This window comes from Chlorocebus sabaeus, chromosome 12 (genome assembly GCF_047675955.1).
Source record: "Chlorocebus sabaeus isolate Y175 chromosome 12, mChlSab1.0.hap1, whole genome shotgun sequence".
Lineage (NCBI taxonomy): Eukaryota > Metazoa > Chordata > Mammalia > Primates > Cercopithecidae > Chlorocebus > Chlorocebus sabaeus.
This window is the reverse complement of record NC_132915.1, coordinates 61896507-61916168: the sequence shown is the minus strand read 5'-3', so window position 1 is coordinate 61916168 and position 19662 is coordinate 61896507. Positions and strand designations below refer to the sequence as shown.

At 43.3% G+C, this 19662-nt stretch overlaps 1 long non-coding RNA gene and 1 pseudogene across 1 annotated transcript; one reads left to right on the top strand and one right to left on the bottom strand.

Annotated features, from left to right (window-relative positions):
• Positions 1-321: 321 nt before the first annotated feature.
• Positions 322-12937, top strand: LOC140712958 (uncharacterized). The gene is made up of 3 exons (XR_012094824.1): positions 322-1056; positions 2126-7103; positions 8454-12937. It is a non-coding gene; the product is annotated as an uncharacterized lncRNA (long non-coding RNA).
• Positions 7114-8204, bottom strand: LOC140713017 (bolA-like protein 3 pseudogene; annotated as a pseudogene).
• Positions 12938-19662: the final 6725 nt, after the last annotated feature.

The window sequence follows — 19662 nt, the reverse complement described above, 5'->3', positions numbered from 1 at the left end:
GTGTCCTCCCATCGTCCAGTGGTTGATCACTAGGATCCTGCAGAACGCCCAGCTCTCTACGTTTGGCATTACATCGTCGCTGCTTTTGGCCTTGAATGGGGTCTCAGTGGGCCTGGAGAACTTCAGTTGTACAACCCTTGCACTTCCCTGGAAACGGAATGGTTCAAATCTTTATGTCTTGTAGCACAGTTTTGTAGTTTTCTTTCAATCTATACCCTCCACATTTCTCGTTAATGGTTATTCTTTTTTTTTTTTTTTTTTTTTTTTTTTTTTGAGACGGAGTCTGGCTCTGTCGCCCAGGCTGGAGTGTGGTGGCCGGATCTCAGCTCACTGCAAGCTCCGCCTCCCGGGTCCACGCCATTCTCCTGCCTCAGCCTCCCGAGTAGCTGGGACTACAGGTGCCGCCACCTCGCCCGGCTAGATTTTTGTATTTTTTAGTAGAGACGGGGTTTCACTGTGTTAGCCAGCATGGTCTCGATCTCCTGACCTCGTGATCCGCCCGCCTCGGCCTCCCAAAGTGCTGGGATTACAGGCGTGAGCCACCGCGCCCGGCCAATGGTTATTCTTTATATATAAACAGATCATGTTGCTATTAAAGTGGTGGGATGTATATTTTTCATAATATTAATCATATTTGATTTATTATTCATATATAGCAAAGTTAGCGATTTGGGTAAGTTGTTGTATAACCAGCTCCTTAGCGAATGTTTTGATTAGTTCTGATAGTTTGGCAGTTGATTTACTGAAGTTTGTATGTGGATTGTCATTCAATAATTCTTACCCCTTTCTGATAGTTTTACTTATTTCTTTTTATTGCCTTCTCCCCACCCTTATTTGTTAAAATATTCAAAGCAATATTAAATAATAGCTGTAATATTGGGTTATTCCTGTCTTGATTATAAAACTTATTCTATGTTTGTAACAGGCTTGATTTCTTATTTTTTGTTTTCTTTTTCTATTCAGGGATATGTGAATTTTATTAAACAAAGGAAATTGTTCCCTAGTTTAATGCTCTGGAATGGATTACAGAGCATGGAAATTACCTGTACCCTGGAGGTGTGTTATTTTCAAATTATGTCAACTGGGGTGTGGAAGAAAATCACATAAATTCTTTAAGAAGAAAGAAAATCGGAAAAACAAAATACAATTTTCCCCTTTAAAAACAGAAGCCAACTTATCAGTAAAGTACTTGTTAGCTACATTTTGAAGGTTCAAAAAAAGTGTCTAAGACAAATGCATTTGCTTTGATTAAAGTAACTGTTCTCCAACATCTGACACCCAAGGAGAAGATAAGAATTTTTCTAGCACTAAAAATCCTGTTGGTTCCTATCTTGTAGCACACAATAGATCTTTTGTTTAGTTTACTGTCTCTAACATTTGTGAAATAGTGTTTAGACACATTATATTATTATTATTATTTTTAAGACAGAGTCTTACTCTGTCCCCCAGGCTGGATTGCAGTGGTGCAATCACGGTTCACTGCATCCTTGAGCTCCCAGGCTTACATGATTGTCCCACCTCAGCCTGCTGAGCAGCTGGGACCACAGGCGCGCACCACCATGCCTGGCTAAATCTTGTATTTTTTTTCTTTTTATAGAGACAGCATTTTGCCATGTTGCCGAGGCTGGCATTATGCTATTTTAATAGTAGTTTTTATGAAGAGGAATAATGAATAGCTTGTGTGTTCAGTGAGGTAAATGATTCACAGAAAGCTTCTGAGACCATCCTTAAAGGTGAATTGTAATCAACATTTATATAAAAACATACAGCTGATCTCTTCTATAATAATAGATTAAAAATGAAATAATTTTTGACAGTTTTGCCCCCTGAAATCTAAACACAATTCAATAAGTAATATGGTGAGATAACTATATGGCCATGGATAACCCCAGATTATAATGTAAACCAAACTCATCCAGTCAGTGTACAAAATGGATAGAATGTAAACGTATTTGGTGCATACTGTATGCAGAAATGGGCACACGCTTGTAGGCCATGTGCATCACCCGCTGTCCTCAGCCCCTTGATCTGCCCTCCCCTCTTCTTCACCTCCCCTCCCACTTTGAGAAACCCATTCATGGGGGAACCCAGTCAGCCTAACTTCCTTCTTCTTTTCCTCCATTAGCTCCCCCAGCTGTAAGCTTGGAGGCAATTGAGGCTGCTCACAGGTGAGTGTGCCAGGTGTGCAGCTGGCTAAGTGGGATTTTCTCTTCCGGCAGGGAAATAGAGCATACCTAGGAATGACCCACCAGCCTTCCCACCCCTCCCCAGCCTGTTCCCCATCCCTTCCTCCCAGGAGGGATCTGGGGGGTCAGCCTTCATCTTCTCAGGGTCACCTTCCCTGGGCCTGAAATGCTACCTGACATTTGACTCAAAGTTGACAGACTGGGCTCAGGGCTGTGTGAGGCCAGGAGGGAGGGGGCACAGGAGCTAGAGCTATCTGGTGTCTGGACCTGAGCTGCCAGGAAGTTGTCCTGTGTAGGCTCCATCGAAGCTGTGCTGGTCCGTGTCGTGGGGGACTGCAGAAGACAGTGGTGTGAGCAGCAGGTCCCACTGATGCAGCACTGCAGGCTGCCCTCTGATGGGAAGGAGGAGGGCTGCTATGGGCTGAAGGTGTCCCCGCAACGTTTTGGTGTTGAAGCCCTAACCTCCAATGTGTTGGTATTTGGAGGTGGGGCCTCTGGGAGGTGATTAGGTTTAGATTAGGTCATGAGGGTGGGAGCTTCATGATGCAATTAATGTCCTTATAAAAAGAGGAAGACAGGCCGGGTGCGGTGGCTCACACTTGTAATCCCAGCATTTTGGGAGGCTGAGGAGGGCAGATCACCTGAGGTCAGGAGTTCGAGAGCAGCCTGGCCAACATGGTGAAACCCTGTCTCTATTAAAATACAAAAATTAGCTGGGCGTGGTGCCGGGCGCCTGTAGTCCCAGCTATTCAGGAGTCTGAGGCAGGGAGAAGTGCTTGAACCCCGGAGGCAGAGGTTACAGTGAGCCGAGATGGCGCCACTGCACTCCAGCATGGGTGACAGAGCAAGACTCCGTTTCATTCATAAATAAATAAATAAATAAATAAAAAGAGAAAGACAGAGTTCTGTTTCTTTCCAAACCGAGGAAAGGCCAGGTGAGCACACACTGAGAAGGGGGATATCTGCAAGCTGGAAAGAGAGCTCTCACCAACAATGGAATCTGCTGGTACCTTGATCATAGGCTTTCCAGCCCCCAGGACTATGAGAAATAAATGTGTTGTTTGAGCCACCCAGTTTATGGCATTTTGTGATGCCAGCCCAAGCTGTCTAAGGAAAGGGCCATTCCACACAGTAGAACACATGGAGTGCCTCTATTGGCTCTATCTTTTCAGACAATAGGCACCTTCTAAAGTATAGATCCTCTGTCCCTACCCCCTTAATCATTGTAAATTTTCCACAAATTCACTATTATTGTGTCTTAATGGAATTACTCTAAAACATGTTCACCTAGCCCTAGATTATTCAGAATGTAATCTGTGTGTCTGTCTATTTCTTTTATGCTGTGTATCTTCTCTTGTGACTTTTGGCTGGGTGCAGTGGCTCATGCCTGCAATCCCGGCACTTTGGGAGGCCGAGGTGGGTGGATCATTTGAGCTCAGGAATTTGAGACCAGCCTGGGCAACATGGTGAAACCCTGTATCTACAAAAAATACAAAATTAGCCAGGTGTGGTGCCACACAACTCTAGTCCCAGCTATTTGGGAGACTGAGGTGGGAGAATGACTTGAGCCCAGGAGGTCAAGGCTGCAGTGAGCCATGATTGTGCCACTGCACTACAGACAGCCCTGGGTGACAGAGCGAGACCCTGTCTCAGAAAAAAAAAGAGTGACTTTTTAAATAGCAATATCTATAATAATTTGAACATATGGTTACATTTACAGGATTGTAGTGCTCACTGTGGTCTTTTTATTCCATAACATCCAATGCTCTGGTTTCCATTGGATGTGGCTGGAGCGAGGCTGGAGCGAAGCCTGTCTGAGGAGTTTCCCTGGAAGGTTGTGTGGTGGTGAACCCCGAGGCCTTGCACGTCTGAGCATGCACAAGTTGCTTTTCACGGGAAACACAACTTAACTGGTGGGGAACTGTTGAATTATATCTTTCCCTCTTAAAATTCTAGCTTCTGTGTTGTGGGCAGAGGTTAGCCTGACTCCTTCTTTGTAGGTAATTTTGTTTTTGCTGCTTTGATTCTTCCAGGATTAATTTCTTACCTTAGAGTTCATTATTTGCATCTCGGTATGTCTGGAAGCTGGTCTTTTGCCATTTAATTCCACCTGGCTCCTAATGAGGCTTTTTCATCTAAGGATGTCATTCTTTCTTTTTTAGTCCAGGCAGGTTTTTTTCTCTTTCTTTGTATGATTGTTCTTTCTTTTCTATTTGTTTTGGTCTTTTCTTTAGGCACATACATTATTCACATGTTAGATCGCCAGTCTCTGTTTTCGGTATCTATTTTCTTTCTCATAATTTTATCTCTGTTCTCTTTCTTTAGCTTTCTGGGAAAGCATCTCAAATTTGTCCAAACATTATTGATTTAATTTTTTGCCGTGTTGGTTCTACTTTGCATCTCTTCCAGTTTTCTGTAAGCTTCTGTCATCACATATCTGGTATTACAACATTCTTCCTGCTCTCATTTTAGGCTGTCTGGATCTTAGCCAGACGCTTTTCCGACTCAGGCGGCTGCCTTAACACCTTGTCCCAGACATGTCCATCCGGGCCTGCCCTGCTCACAGCCCTTAAGAGGACCCTGAAGGGGCAAGCCCAGCACACCAGAGGCATCTCTCTCCGGCACTGGCTTTGGCTGATTGGACCTGGGATGTACATTTGAACTCAAGAGGCTTCATCTTTCACAAATTTGAAGAAAGTGACAGAGAGGAAAGTAGGCAAGTTGTTTAGGTACTATTATTTTATTGAATTCACTTAAAAAAAAAAACTTAGTGAATGTGCAAAACAGATGTATAGTGAAACACTCAAGTATGCATGAAACATCACACTTAAAACTCTCTGTTCCTTGCCTGAATTTTGACTCTGGACCCCATCTTGTTAGATTGGTGGGAATTCACTTAATTTTTTAGTGGATTTTCTCATTCTAGGTTGGTAAAAAGGAGGTCTCACACAGCTTTAGGACATTGGAGTGGAAGCCCCAGGCATTGGTTCTCAGTCTATTCTGATTACTACTGAGCCGTCTTGCACTGCACCTTCCGGTCCTAGGTCTGCTGTGTCTGTGCCAGGCATGGCGTGTGCAGCATTTTGGCTTAACTGGGAACCTCTCAGCGATTCCTCCTGGACCAGTGAGAGGGCTGTGGTCTTATCTACTTGCAGGCTTCTGGGAATCTTGTCTTGGTTTTAGGGAATATACTCACTGTTCCTTCGTATTCCCTCAGAGAATCTTTTCTCCCTCGGGACATTTGGCAAATCTCCAACTGCTTTAGATTTTGGAGCCAACAATCAGGAAGGGAAGCATTGCAGCAACTTCTGCTTTCTGCTCTGCCATAAACCTCCACAAGGAAGGAAGCACAGAGCCTGTTACTGCTTGAGAGAGAAAAAAGAAAAGAAGGAAACAGGTTGGGCAGGGCGTGGTAGCTTGTACCTGTAATCCCGCCACTTTGAGAGGCTGAGGAGGGAGGGTTGCTAGAGTTCAAGAGTTCAAGACCAGACTAGACAATGTAGTGAGCCCCTGTCTTAAAACAAAACAAAAAAAAAGATGGAAAGAAAAGGAGGAAACACAAATTTGTATTATGTAATGTTATGCTAATTTATTGCTTCTGGAATTCTATGTTTTACATAAAAAAAAAATAGGTCCCACTATATAGTTACTATTGTTTCTTTTTTGAGATGGAGTTTCATCCTTGTTGCCTGGGCTGGAGTGCAATGGCACGATCTCGGCTAACTGCAACCTCTGCCTCCTGGGTTCAAGCGATTCTGCTACCTCAGCCTCTGGAGTAGCTGGGATTACATGCGCCATCACGCCTGGCCAAGTTTTTGTATTTTTAGTAGAGATAGGATTTCTCCGTGTTGGTCAAACTGGTCTTGAACTCCCGACCTCAGGTGATCCACCCTCCTCAGCCTCCCAGAGTGCTGGGATTACAGGCGTGAGCCACTGGCCCGGCTATTGTTTCTTTTTATTCAAACTTGATCTATGAGATTCTATCCAAGATGGGTGTTGTAAGGATATTTCTTGGGTATTCTTACTTCTGGATGCTTTTAGGATCTCCCTTCTAACTGGAGCTGGAGGCTGGTTCGCTGCTCAGCGATGGCACAGCCTGAGAGAAATGTGTAGGCCGTGAAGCCTTGGTCAGGCCTGGTGGGACGTTTGGCACAGCCATCTTTGTTTGAGGAAATGACTGTGCTAGGAGTCAGACTTGCTGCCACCAGGCTTTTTCCTCATGCTCCTGCCCGCTTTTTCAGGGAAGGAAATGCCCTGTCTCTTGCCCAGCCTCTTCTGGGCGTTGCTGTTGCTGTCTCAGGGCTGAGCCTTGCCGCACTAGGAAGATGTGCCTCCTGCTTCCACTGCTGCTACTCTGGTTTGAAGCTTATGCCCTGAGCCCCCAGTCCTCCTACCTTCTTAGGCTCTTAGATCCACTGCTCTAAAGTTCCTCCAAGGGAGAGTGGATGTTGAGGGGATTCAGGTTCTCCTCTACGTCCTTCCCACCAAACACACTAATTTTCTATGAGAAGTGAGTTGGACATTGGCTTTTGCCCCCTTTCTTCATTTTGGCTACCAATATCATTATCTCTAGAATAATTTTTTGGCTCATGGATGGTACCTTTCCTTAATTTCAAGCACTAGTGAGATTTGTCCCAGTTTTATATTTCCTTAGTTTTTCAGACACCTATGCTCAGATCTCCATCTGTTTTTTGAGTTGAACATCTTTTCCCACCACTCTCCTCCACCAGTTGTCTGTTGCCTTTAATTAACATCTAAATAGATAACACATTCTTCTTTAATTATAATATGGAAATGTCTACGAACAAAGCAGATACTTTTTTTTTTTTTTTCCTGTGAATCCTAGGAAAGAGTGGTTCCAGTCAAGTTCATCTGAAGTTTTAGGCAGCTGCATCTACACAGCCCCGGGGCATGGAGGTCAGTGTCTAGGGACAGAGGTAAATACCCGCAATCTGTGCATCCCTTTGATTTTCCTTTTTTAGTGCCTGATTAATCATCTGGTGCTGAGGGACAGTTCTCGTTTCTTTAAATTCTTCTGGTTTGGATTTTATGCATTACCTACAGCCTCCTGAAATGTCAGTGACTTGGATGGCCGTAGCTCCAGAAAACTTTTCTTTGAGAATTTGGGTCCCTTTGAGCTCCCCCTCAGTCTGGGAGGCAAACATCCAATGAACACAGTGCAGAAGAGGAAGCCTGCAGATCCTGCGTGGCAGAGGAGCTACAAGGGCAGGGCTCCACATCTCTGTGTCTGACTGATGTAGCCCACCGCCCTAGGTCACTGGGCCACCTGAAAGCTGAGCATCCTTTTTAAAAGAATTTTTGGAACTTTTATTTTGAAATAATTTTAGACTTAAAGAAAAGTTGCAAAAATTAAATAGAGTTCCTTTATACCCTTCACCCTGCTACCTCTGTTAACATCTTACATAATCAGGAAATTAACATTGACAGGAAATTAACCAGGAAATGAAACCAGGAAATTAACATTCGAACAATGCTCGTAACTAAATTGCAGACCTTATTCACATTTCCCCAACTTTCCCCTAATGTCCTATTCTTGAACATCCTTTTAAAAATGATTTTTAATGCATCACAAATATTCACAAGTGATTTGCATCGGATCTGTAGTCATACCTGGAGGCCCAAATAGTGGGTTATATTAATTTTGAGTTATATGTTTGATAGTTTGTGTGTTAATTTTGAAATCACAGACAAGCTCAGTGCCAAGCTTGTAGTCTTGGCCGAATGAACATTGACTGTGGCCCTATGCTTCACGCTGTGATTTCAAAGACGAGCTAGATGGAGTCTCTGGAGTCAGCATTAAAACCTCTAGGGAAAATCATGTTCTTATGTTGGTAGTTCCAAAGATAAGCTGTAAGGAGCACAGTTGGAGCATTTGCTCTCTAGAGATCACATGTTGTAAGGAAATGTTGCTTTTCTGAAAATTAGAAATTAGAAAAATCCTGTCAGCCAGTAACCTTTTAACAAATGGTGGAAACTAGACCGGGACTGGGAGGAGAGGTATCGGGAATTAGGAAATGAAGCCTTGGCTGGCCTCCTCACCACTCCCGGAAATATATCCCTTTCAGAGTAAATTAATGGTACCCCGACATTGATGGAATGAGAATAGTACTGGTATTTGGATAACACTCTATAACCAGTGGTTTTCCATACAGCATGTCATTAAAAATCCTCCTTTCAAAACCTGATCAGGGTGGTCTGGTGTGCAGAGTGAAATAAAGCATCTTCACTGGCTGTGTTTCTTTCCAGGCTTAGAGATGGCGTGGATCCAGAGGCCCCCTGTGAGTGCGGTCAGTGGGAGCCCTTCAACATGCCCTATATGGCGTCTGCTTCAGACAACTCTTATGCCTATGCTGGCAGGACTGGAATCCTCTCCACCAGGTATGGCCTGGCCCAGGGATTCTCTAAGTCCTATGTTTACCTGTGCTGTGCAGTTTAACTGTTCTGTTAGTGAAAGAATGATCCACTGATAGAAATGAAGTAGAGAAAGGTGAAAATTTAGGAATTTCACCACCAGGCTAAACTACTTCCAAACATTCAGAGAACCTTGGATGAGCAGTCAAAGTCCAGGGCAAGCACAGAAAATGTTGTGAACTGGTTTCACTCTTTATTATCCTTTGTTATGAAGATGATGTATTAGTAACAGTGTTATAGGTAGTTAGGCATGAGTGGGGCAGGAGAGAGCTCTCCCTCCACCCACTAGAAATGTCGGGTGATGGTTTGGCAATTATTGCATTGCTTCTCTAAAACTGGCAGCACCAAGGAGAGGCCATTTCCTGATGGTTCACACCTGTTAACATCAAAATGCTAATTGAATGCAGGCCCCAGGGAGAAGCAACTTCCTGGGCATGCGTGTTAAGAGACGAAAATGGTGCAATATGATCTTCTGGGGGCACCCTCCACTGGAAAAGGAAGAAAGCCTCAGATGGGCATGTGTACAACTCCCTAAACTCACTGTGTGTGCTCAATTCCAAAGGGTAAGGAAAGCACGGGCATGCGGAAAGCCCACCCTAAGGGAAGAATCCTGGGAAAGAGGTGAGCCTATAAAGTCCCAGGATCAAGGTCAAAGGCCCCTTTTGCTGTCTTCTTTTGCTCTCATTTCTCTCTTGTACCTTCAGTGCCTGCTTGGGTCTCTTTCAAGCTGATTTTCCTCTCTTTCCTGTTCTAAAACCTTTTAAATAAACTTCCACTCCTTCTCTGAAACTTGTCTTGGTCTCTTTTCTGCTTTATGTCCCTCAGTTGAATTTTGGACCCATACAGATATGCTGCCAGTAACTCGGGGTAACTTGGATCTCTTCCACTGGTAACAGTGGTAATTGTAATCAATGATAAGTGCTTCCTCTGTGGTTTACTTGAATTATTTCCTTTAATTCTGACTGATTTAATTTTAATTATGATTTAATCTATAAATCTATAAAATTTAATTCTGATTTAATATATCAATAGGCAATAATACAGATGAAGCTTAAAAAGTTGGGCAACTAGATTGAGGTCAAGTAGCCAATAAGTGCACAGCAGAGCCTTGATTCACATCCAGGCATCTTGGCTAACAGCTGCCATCTTAACCATAGACCATACTGGGACACAAGTAATCCCAACATCATTCTGTTTGATTTGACCTTCAGCATTCTCTCTTCTGATTTGTTTAACACTCAAGGCCTGGTTTTCTTATTACCTAAAAACATATGCTGTTTGAGCTTTTGTTTCGTATTTCTTTGTAAAATGAGGTAATTCTGTTGGTCAGTCTGTAAGCTCCTTTCTAGGGCTAAAACTCTACAGCCCTGCAATTCTTTTTTCTGTTGCCCAGGCTGGAGTGCAGTGGTGCCATCTTTGTTCACTGCAACCTCTGCCTCCTGGGTTCAAGTGATTCTCCCACCTCAGCCTCCCGAGTAGCTGGGATTACAGGTGCCCACTACAATGCCCAGCTAATTTTGTATTTTTAGTAGAGATAGGGTTTCACCATGTTGGCCAGGCTGGTCTCGAACTCCTGAGCTCAAGTGATCTGCCTGCCTTGGCCTCCCAAAGTGCGGGATTACAGGCATGAGCCACCGCACCCGGCCAGTCCTGCAATTCTTGATATCACTTGTTAAGTGTTGGATATCTTTAACATTGCTACTGAAAACATGCAACAAACAAATTTTAGGCTTGCAAAAATAAATAAATCTGGATGGACCCAACAGAATGTTACCCAGGGTTATTTCTGGGTGAAAGGATGATGGTTGTTTTAAAAATGCTATTTCTTTTTTCTTTTTTTTGAGACAGAGTCTTGCTCTGTTGCCCAGGCTGGAGTGCAATGGGGCTATCTCGGCTCACTGCAACCTCTGCCTGCCAGGTTCAAGTGATTCTCCTGCCTCAGCATCTCAAGTAGCTGGGACTACAGGCGCCTGCCACCACGCCTGGCTAATTTTTGTATTTTTAGTAGAGATGGGGTTTCACCATGTTAGCCAGGATGGTCTTGATCTCCTGACCTCGTGATCTGCCTGCCTCAGCCTCCCAAAGAACTGGGATTACAGGCATGAGCCACCGCGCCCGGCCCAGTTGAGCCTTTTAAAAAAGCCAAGCATTTGGCTGGGCGCAGTAGCTCACGTCTATAATCCCAGCCTTTGGGAGGCCGAGGCGGGTGGATCACAAGGTCAAGAGATCGAGATCATCCTGGCCAACCATGGTGAAACCCCATCTCTACTGAAAATACAAAAATTAGCTGGGCAGGGTGGCGTGTGCCTGTAGTCCCAGCTACTCTGGAGACCGAGGCAGGAGAATCACTTGAATCTGGGAGGCGGTGGTTTCACCATGTTGGCCACGCTGGTCTTGAACTCCTGATCTCAGGCAATCCGTCCACCTCGGCTTCCTAAAGTGCTGGGATTACAGGCGTGAGCCACTGTGTTCAGCCTATATTTATTTTTGGCTTGTCTTTGTTTTCCAGTTTTTCTCCAACATAAATATTTGTATAATAAAGAAATATTAAAGTTTAAGAAGTTGTGATCCTTTATTGTGGGCTGGTAGCCTACATTCAGTCCTTGACTTTGTTAAGGAACAGAAGAATGAAGTAGTCCCCTATAAATAAGATAAAAATATTAAAAATTTTCATTGTGGTAAACAAAACCAAACCTAGCATCTTAACTATTTTTAAGTGTACAGTACAGTACTGTTAAGTATATTCATATTGTTGTACAGCTAATCCCCAGAACTCTTTTCTTCTTGCAAAACTGAATCTCTACACCCATTGAACAACTCCCCGTTTCCTCCTCCCCTTCAGCCCCTGGTGATATGGACAGGACACAGGGAAGTACTAAGGAGAAGAGGGCGGTTCCTTGGCAAAGGCCCCACCCTCAATCGTGGAGACCTGTGACCCTAAGTGGGAACAGGCATTTCTGTTTTTGCGCCCCAAAAGTTGTCTTTTGGCCTGCCATGCCCCCCATCCTATATCCATATAAACCCCGAACCCCAGGCTTCAGAAGCAGATGAGCAGGTGAGGAGACAAGGAAATAAGGAGACAAGCAGATGAATGGCAGAACAACGCAGCAGAGAAAGAGAGAAGAGGAGGAACATATGAACACTGAGAGGAGTTTGGCTAAGCGTGGTCAGAGGGGAGTGCAGCTGCTGGATGGCCAGACTCCAGGGAAAGATCATCTTCCAACTTCATCCCCTCTGTAGCTGCCCATCCATCCCTCTCAGAGCACCTCCACGGCTCAATAAAACCCCGCATTCATCCCTTAAGCCTGTGTGTGACCTGATTCTTCCAGGGACGCTGGGCAAGAGCTTGAGATACAGAAAGCTGTCACACTGGCCCTCTGCCCTTGCAAAAAGGTAGAGTCCATTGATCTGGTTAACACTCAGGCTGTCCACAGACGGCAGGGCTAAAAGGGCACACTGTAACACATGCCCACATGGGCTCCTGCACCTGTCCATCTACGTGCTTCCTCTCCCTTTAGGGGTTTGAGCAGCCGCAGCGACTGAACAGCTAAGCCACACCCCTGCTGCATGTCCTGCAAAGGGAAACAGAGAACTCTCCTGTTTCGTCGGCAGCCACCATTCTATTTTCTGTCTCTCTGACTTTGACTACTGTAGATACCTCATTTAAATGGAATTGCACAGGATTGTCTTTTTGTGACTGGCTTAACTTAGCATAATGTCCTCAAGGTTCATCTGTGTTGCAGTGTGTGTCAGAATTTTTTTCCCGTTTAAGACTGAATAATATTCTCGTGTATGTGTATACCACATTTTGTTTATCCATTCACCTGCCGATGAATAGGGTTGCTTCTACTTTTTGGCCATTGTGAATACTACTACTTAAAAGATTTTTCTTTTTTTTAAATTGGGGCTGGTACCTGATTCAGGGAAAAAAAGGAAGTAAATATCTATGTACAGTAAGTCCTCACTTAACATCATTCATAGGCTCTGGAAACTGTGACTTTAAGTAAGATGACATATAATAAAATCATTTTTTTCAACTTTTATTTTAGATTTAGGAGGGTACGTGAGCAGGTTTGTTACATGAGTAAATTGTGTGATGCTGGGGTTTGGTGTACAAGTAATTTTGTCACCCAGATCGTGAGCATAGTACCCAATAGTAGTTTTTCCACCTTCACACTCGTCCCACCCTCCACCCTCAAGTATAGCCAGGTGTCTGTTGTTCCTGTCTTTATGTCCATACGTACTCAACGTTGAGCTCCCACTCGTAAGTGAGAACATGCAGTATTTGATTTTCTGTTCCTGCGTTAGTTCACTTAGGATAATGGCCTCCAAGTGTATCCATGTTACTACAAAAGACATGACTTCATTGTAATTTATGGCTGTATAGTATTCCATGGTGTATATGTACTACAGTTTTCTTTTATCCAGTCGACTGTAGGTGGGGACCTAATTTGATTCTAAGTCTTTGCTATTGTGAATAGTGCAGGAATGAATGTATCAGTGCATGTGTCTTTTTGGTGGAATGACTTATATTCCTTTGGGTATATACCCAGTAATGGAATTGCTGGGTTGAATGGTAATTCTGTTTTCAGTTCTTTGAGAAATTCCCAAACTGTTTTTCACAGAGGCTGAACTAGTTTACATTCCCACCACCAGTGGATAAGCCGTCTCCTTTTTCCAAAATCTTGCCAACATCTATTATTAACCAAACCAATTTTACCATAGGCTAATTGATATAAACAAGAGTCAAGTTCCTATGGCATATTTCTGGTCACAAAAACATCACCAAACTTCTAAATAAAGACTCCAAACACTTTTAATATTACACATTGAAATATGAAAGTGGACCGTACATATACTTAAGAAAAATTAATGAAAACAAGTTAGATAACCACCCACTTATTCCAGTTCAGGGTACAGGTGGCCAGAGCCTCTCCCTGCAGCTCTGAGTGCCAGGTGGGAAGCAACTCTGGAGTTCGCCATCCCATTGCAAGGCAGAGTCACACGCACCCACGCTCACTCACGCTGGGACCAGTTAGACACCTGATTTACCTGATGTGTACAGCTTTGGGATGTGGGAGAAAGCCAGAGTACCTGACGAAAACCCACGCAGACATGGGGAGAACATGCAGACTGCACAGAGACAGTAGCTCTGACTGGGAACTCATCAACATTATAATGAAATGATGTTGAACGGAGCGATGTTATTTGAGGACCTGCTGTAGTTTGCCTGAGCACGCTGGCTCTTGGGAATCTTCCCATCAAATTCATTTAAATGACAGCTGGGTCTTTGGTAATGCCAGCCCCCCATGGTTGGTGTCAGTGCTTACTATGTGTGAAATCATAACATCCCTGTCAAATGGCAAGAGTTTGCACAGGAAATGAGTAAGTGCATAAAAACAGAACTGAACAATTTTTTTGGGCCAGACGTGGTGGCTCATGCCTGTAATCCCAGTACTTCGGGAGGCTGAGGCGGGCACATCACCTGAGGTCGGGAGTTCGAGATCAGCCTGGGCAACGTGGTAAAACCCCATCTCTACTAAAATACAAAAATTAGGCCAGGTGTGGTGGCTCATGCCTGTAGTCCCAGCACTTTGGGAGACCAAGGTGGGTGTATTGCTTGAGGTCAGGAGTTCGAGACCAGCCTGGCCAACATGGTGAAACCCCATCTGTACTAAAAATACAAAAAAAAAAAAAAAAAAAAAAAAAAAAAAGCTGGGCGTGGTGGCAGGTCCCTGTAATCCCAGCTACTAGGGAGGCTGAGGCAAGAGACTCACTTGAACCGGGGAGGTGGAGGTTGCAGTGAGCCGAGATTGTGCCATTGCACTCCAGCCTGGTGACAGAGAGAAACTCCATCTCAAAAAAAAAAAAAAAGTTAGCCAGGAGAGGTGGCATGTGCCTGTAGTCCCAGCTACTCGAGAGGCTGAGGTAGGAGAATCACTTGAACCTGGGAGGCAGAGGTTGCAATGAAGCAAGATTTCACCACTGCACTTTTTTCTGGGTGACAGAGCGAGACTCCGTCTCCAAAAAAAAAAAAAAAAAAAGAAAAGAAAAGAAAAATTTTTTTGAAATAGCTTAATCAGATATTTAAAATTATAAAATTATAAAACAGATTATAGGCTATGATTACACTATGTCCAAATGTTGTTGTTGGAAAATCAGGTTCTTGTCACACGACCGGGATGATTTAGGCACATGGACACATTGTAGGGTGTGTAGGGCAGGGTTCATTGGGTGAAAAGGAAGAAAAAAAGGGAAACGGACTCTCAGCAAAGTGAGAATCCTGCTAGATTGAATCCCCGGTTACCACACAAGAACAGGAACGGCCAGGCTCCTCCCCCTGCAAACAGCTGAAACTTCCCGAGGCCCCACCCCATCCTCCCAGTGCACAGGTGGGTTGAAGATTCTCCAGGGAGCCCTTTTTACTTGGCTGTCTCAATATCCTATAAATTCCTTGAAAAATGTTGTTGCACCAGTATTCTCCTTACGTAAGGAAAGCAGAGACTGAAATGGGAGGTATTCTCTGCCACAAATACTAAAACCTTTTTTAGTTTTAAATAATTTTAGATTTACAGACGAGTTGTAGAGATGGTACAGCGTTTTCATATACCCTTCACCCAGGTTCACCTTATGTTAACGTCTTATGTAATCATGGTACATTGTCAAAACTGGGAAATTAACACTGATATAATATCATCAACTAACATACAGAACATATTCAGATTTTACCAGTTTTTCCACTAATGTCTTTTCTCTGTTCCAGGATTCAATCCAGGATACCATGTTGCATTTAGCCATGAAAGTTTTAAATTAGGAGAACAAAAGGAATATCAGCTGTTATGTCTCAGAGAATATTTCTCAGTGGATGCATAGAGGTGTTGGTCAGGGCAAGTTTAAAAATCCTCTTTTTGACACTGGTGTCCGATGCAGTTCTTCCCGACTGTGAGAATGCCTTTTTTGGCATGATGTGGGCTGTCCAAGGAGACCCAAGTTATTGAAGACTGGGAAGGGCTTGATTCACCCAAATGGCTCCTCTCCCATGATTGAAATTCTTCTCACATATCAATCTGTTTTGTTTTTTTTTTTTAACATTTGCACAAGGCATCTATAGCATGAGTCACAGTAAGAAACTCATCATGAGAAAGTGCCAGATTACAAAATAGATTTTCTTTTTCACCCTAATGGCAGAGTCAAGATTTTAAAATTACTGTGATTCGGGAGGTTTAAGAGCATGATTTTTGAAACTCCATGTCTTTTTTTTTTTTGCCAATGTGAACTGTATTTTGGACTATAAAAAACTAAAATTGCCATTTAATTCAGGAAATCTCAGGTTTAAAACAATTGCCCTGCAGAGCTGTGCTCTTCAAGTTGGAAATGAAAGGCGCAATTATACCATAAATGAGGACAGAGAGGGGACCACCAGGAAAGGCAGCACACGCCACTTTGCTGTTCAGTGTGACTGAGCGTGTGTGTTGCTATGAGTGTATGTTGATTGTGTGTTGTGGGTGTGGTTTGTATGGCATGGGTGTCTTGTGTGTGATGTATGTGTGTCTATGTGGTGGGTATGTGGTTTGTGTGCTGGGTATGTATGTGCTATGTGTATATGTGTGTGGTGTGTGCACGTGGTGTAAGTGCATTGTTTGTGCAGTGTGTGTGTGATGAATACGGATTATGTGTATGTCTGGTCTTGTGCAGGGAGCTGAGACCCAGGGCTTAGGGTTTTTGTTTTAAAAGTATCTCTGCATTGAGATCCATTGGTAAAGTCTTTTCAAATGTTTTGCCTCTCCAGAAATCATTTGGTAGGTATTTTCTTAAGCCCAAATGTTTGCTTTTCAGGAGGAAACTTCAAATACTGTAAGCTAGATTAAAGTGAAAGTGATTGCTGCATTACTGTAATTTCAGTAAATGCTGAAGTTTAAGCAAACAAAGCCACTTTTATTCAGTTATTATGCTTAGAGATTCAAGAGGGCCTATCTCTTTTGTCTCTGGTAGATAAATCTGTTTCTTCTTGTCAGTTGTAGCCATTTCTTGTTCTTCAGAGGTGGCTACATGGGATGATGTACCTCATTTTGGCGTCTCTCACCATTGGCCCTGTGCCACTCTGTGGGAGACAGTGTTGTTTAGATGCTGAGTATGGGAGCTCTGGAATCAGACCGCCTGGGTCCAACTGCTGGCTCCACCAGCTAGGTGAGGCCTTAACCTCAACGAGTTTCCTCATTTGTGAAATGGGCTAATGTTGGTACTTTCCTTGCAGGGATGTTGGGAGGCTTATGTGAGATGATGATGTAAACACGATGCATGGAACATAGTAAGTTTTTCAGTGAACACACACTTTAGATGATGAGAGGATCTTGGATGGATATAACTGTCCTCCACAGGTATAGAGAAGGGGGGGAAGCCATTATTGGGCCATTTTGTCCAAGATTTGTTATGAATGTATTCCATTTTGCTTGCCTATGCTGATTAGATTCATGAGTGACCTCTTACTTTGTGCATCAATGTACCTGCTCTCTTGGTGGGATAACTAACGCATCACTTAACAAATGCTCATGAAGGGTTCTGAAGACACCAGTGGGTGTAGGTCTGGTTCATTGTTAGGGCAAAAGTCCTTTGAGCAAAAGTGCTCTCTCTCCAGTGTTGAAATTGACCTTATCATCTATTTCCTGCACTGGAATAGGTAAGTGTCTCAGCAAAACGGTACTCTCAGATCATTAAACGGTACTCTCAGAGTATTAAAAACAACAGTACTCAGAGCATTAAGAACAATGGTACTCTCAGAACATTAAAAACAATGACAACAACAAATGCCTGGCATATTATATAAGTCACTCTGACTCTGCAGTTACTTGCCATGATTTTCAGATGAAAGTTCACATTTTGTCCCTGCTATTTCTGGGCCCTTATGCAGACATTAAGGTCTCAGCAAAGTGCCCATTAGAAGGCTCTGGGTGCTGAAATGGAGACTGTGGATGTGTGATGCCTGCTGTGAACTGCTCATTTGTGTTTCCTTTTTACTTTCTGTTGGTTGAGGAGGATCTCCAGGCACTCTCCTGGTGTGAGGAATGCAAATTGTGGATTCAAGGGTGCTGTGGGGGTAGGGAAACTCCTATAGAAACTCAGAGCCTTCCACATGTCTAGCACTGCAGCCGCTGCAAAAGAGTTTTGTGAGGACATGCAGTGCCCAGCCAGCTGGAAAGATGCTGATGGGGACAATTGCTCCATCCACCGCGCCAGCATCCACTTCTGCCTGCTGGCCTTCCTGGTTAGTGCTGGTCTTTAAAATCACTGCTGGGAGTTTTGCTGAATGTCAAAAGTTATCAGTGAGAAAGAATTCCTGCCACGTTTCTATCAGAACTCACCTCTCTCTCTCCCTGTCTTTTCTGCTGTAACCTCAGTCTGGGCCCCATAGGTGGATAAAGGGATGACCTCCGGGTAGTCCTCATTCAGTGTTAATGACAAAGCCTTCTCCACCACCCATCCTTTAATCCCAAATTTATCCCATCTCCCCTCAACCCCATCTACTCAGCCAAGACTTCTTCATTATTTCTCCAGCAAGAGATGGATCAATATCTTCGTCTTTTTTCAGGCATGACTTTCCTCCCTTCATTTCACTGTCTCTTCAGCAGTTTTTCCAGGACCATTTTCTTGTAGAATATTTTACCCCTTCTAGGTTTTCTGCTGCTAAGCTTTGCATCAGGCTTAGCTGTACCTGCATGTCCTCCCCATCCAGCTCACCCAGGCAAGTTGTCTTTTTGATGTAGATAACTCCTGCCCTCTCACTTTTAATAAATGTGTCCAAATTTTCTCAGGGTGATGACAATTTTATTTAGACCCTGAATTATTCACCTGTACCAAAATGGGCTTATGCTATTGATCAATCAACAAATCAGTGAAGAAATTGGTAAATGATGAATGTTATTGAGTGAATGTAATATGTGTTTTGAGGGCATATAAAAAGATAAAATCTATTGGCCTGCTTTCAAGAAGCTTCTAATCATGTTAGAGAGACAATATTAACATGTGTGAATCAATAAAAGAACAGAGGACTGGTATGTATTAATTTTTATAGTCTGCCCAAACGAAGGAATTGAGGTGCTTTACAATAAAAGATAGCTATATAAATGTTACAATAATGATACAAGATCAAAAGTCATGTAATGAGTAGATAATTAAAAAGGAAACCCAATGTAAGGTAAATTGTTAGGCTTGAGTATAAAATTTAAGACTGAGCTTCCTGGAAGTTAAGACAAAGGAGAAACGTGATGAATTACGTAATTTCCTTATACATTCCATAATTTTCTTACCTATTCCTGCACTGGAGTAGGTAAATGTCTCAGCAAAACGGTACTCTCAAGAGCATTAAACGGTACTCTCAGAGCATTAAAAACAATGGTACTCAGAATATTAAGAACAACATTACTCTCAGAGCATTAAATGGTACTCTCAGAGAGAGTACCATTTGGACTGAAACCACACATCAGCTCTCCTGGGTCTACAAGAGAATGCATGTCAGTTTGCAAACAACAGAATATTTCATTTTCTTAGTATGGTACTACATACCAAAAATAATGCATTCATTAATTTATTTGTTGTGCACATACTGTGTTCCAGGCACCACGGATATGAAGGTGTACAAGATAAATTCTCTGTCTTCATAGGGTTTATAGTTTAGTGGGGAGAAAGAGTCAATAAAGTCAGTACAGTAAGTAATTCCTGGTAGTGATTAGTGCCCTGAAGGCAAATGAAGTGGATGAATGAGATAGAGAGTGTTGGGAAGGCGGGGGAAGATGTTTCTGAGTAGCTGACATCTGAGCAGACAGTGAATGGTGAGAGGGAGCCCAGCTACCAGGCCCAGCTCACTTTTTGTATTTCCTGTGGTAGAGACTGGGTTTTACCCAGTTGCCGAGGCTAGTCTCAAACTCCTGAGCACAAGCGTTCCACCTGCCTCGGTCTCCCAAAGTGCTGGGATTACAGGTGTGAGCCACCACACCCGGCCCAAGTTATCTCTTAAGTAGCTCAAATTAAACACGTCCAAAACAGAAGT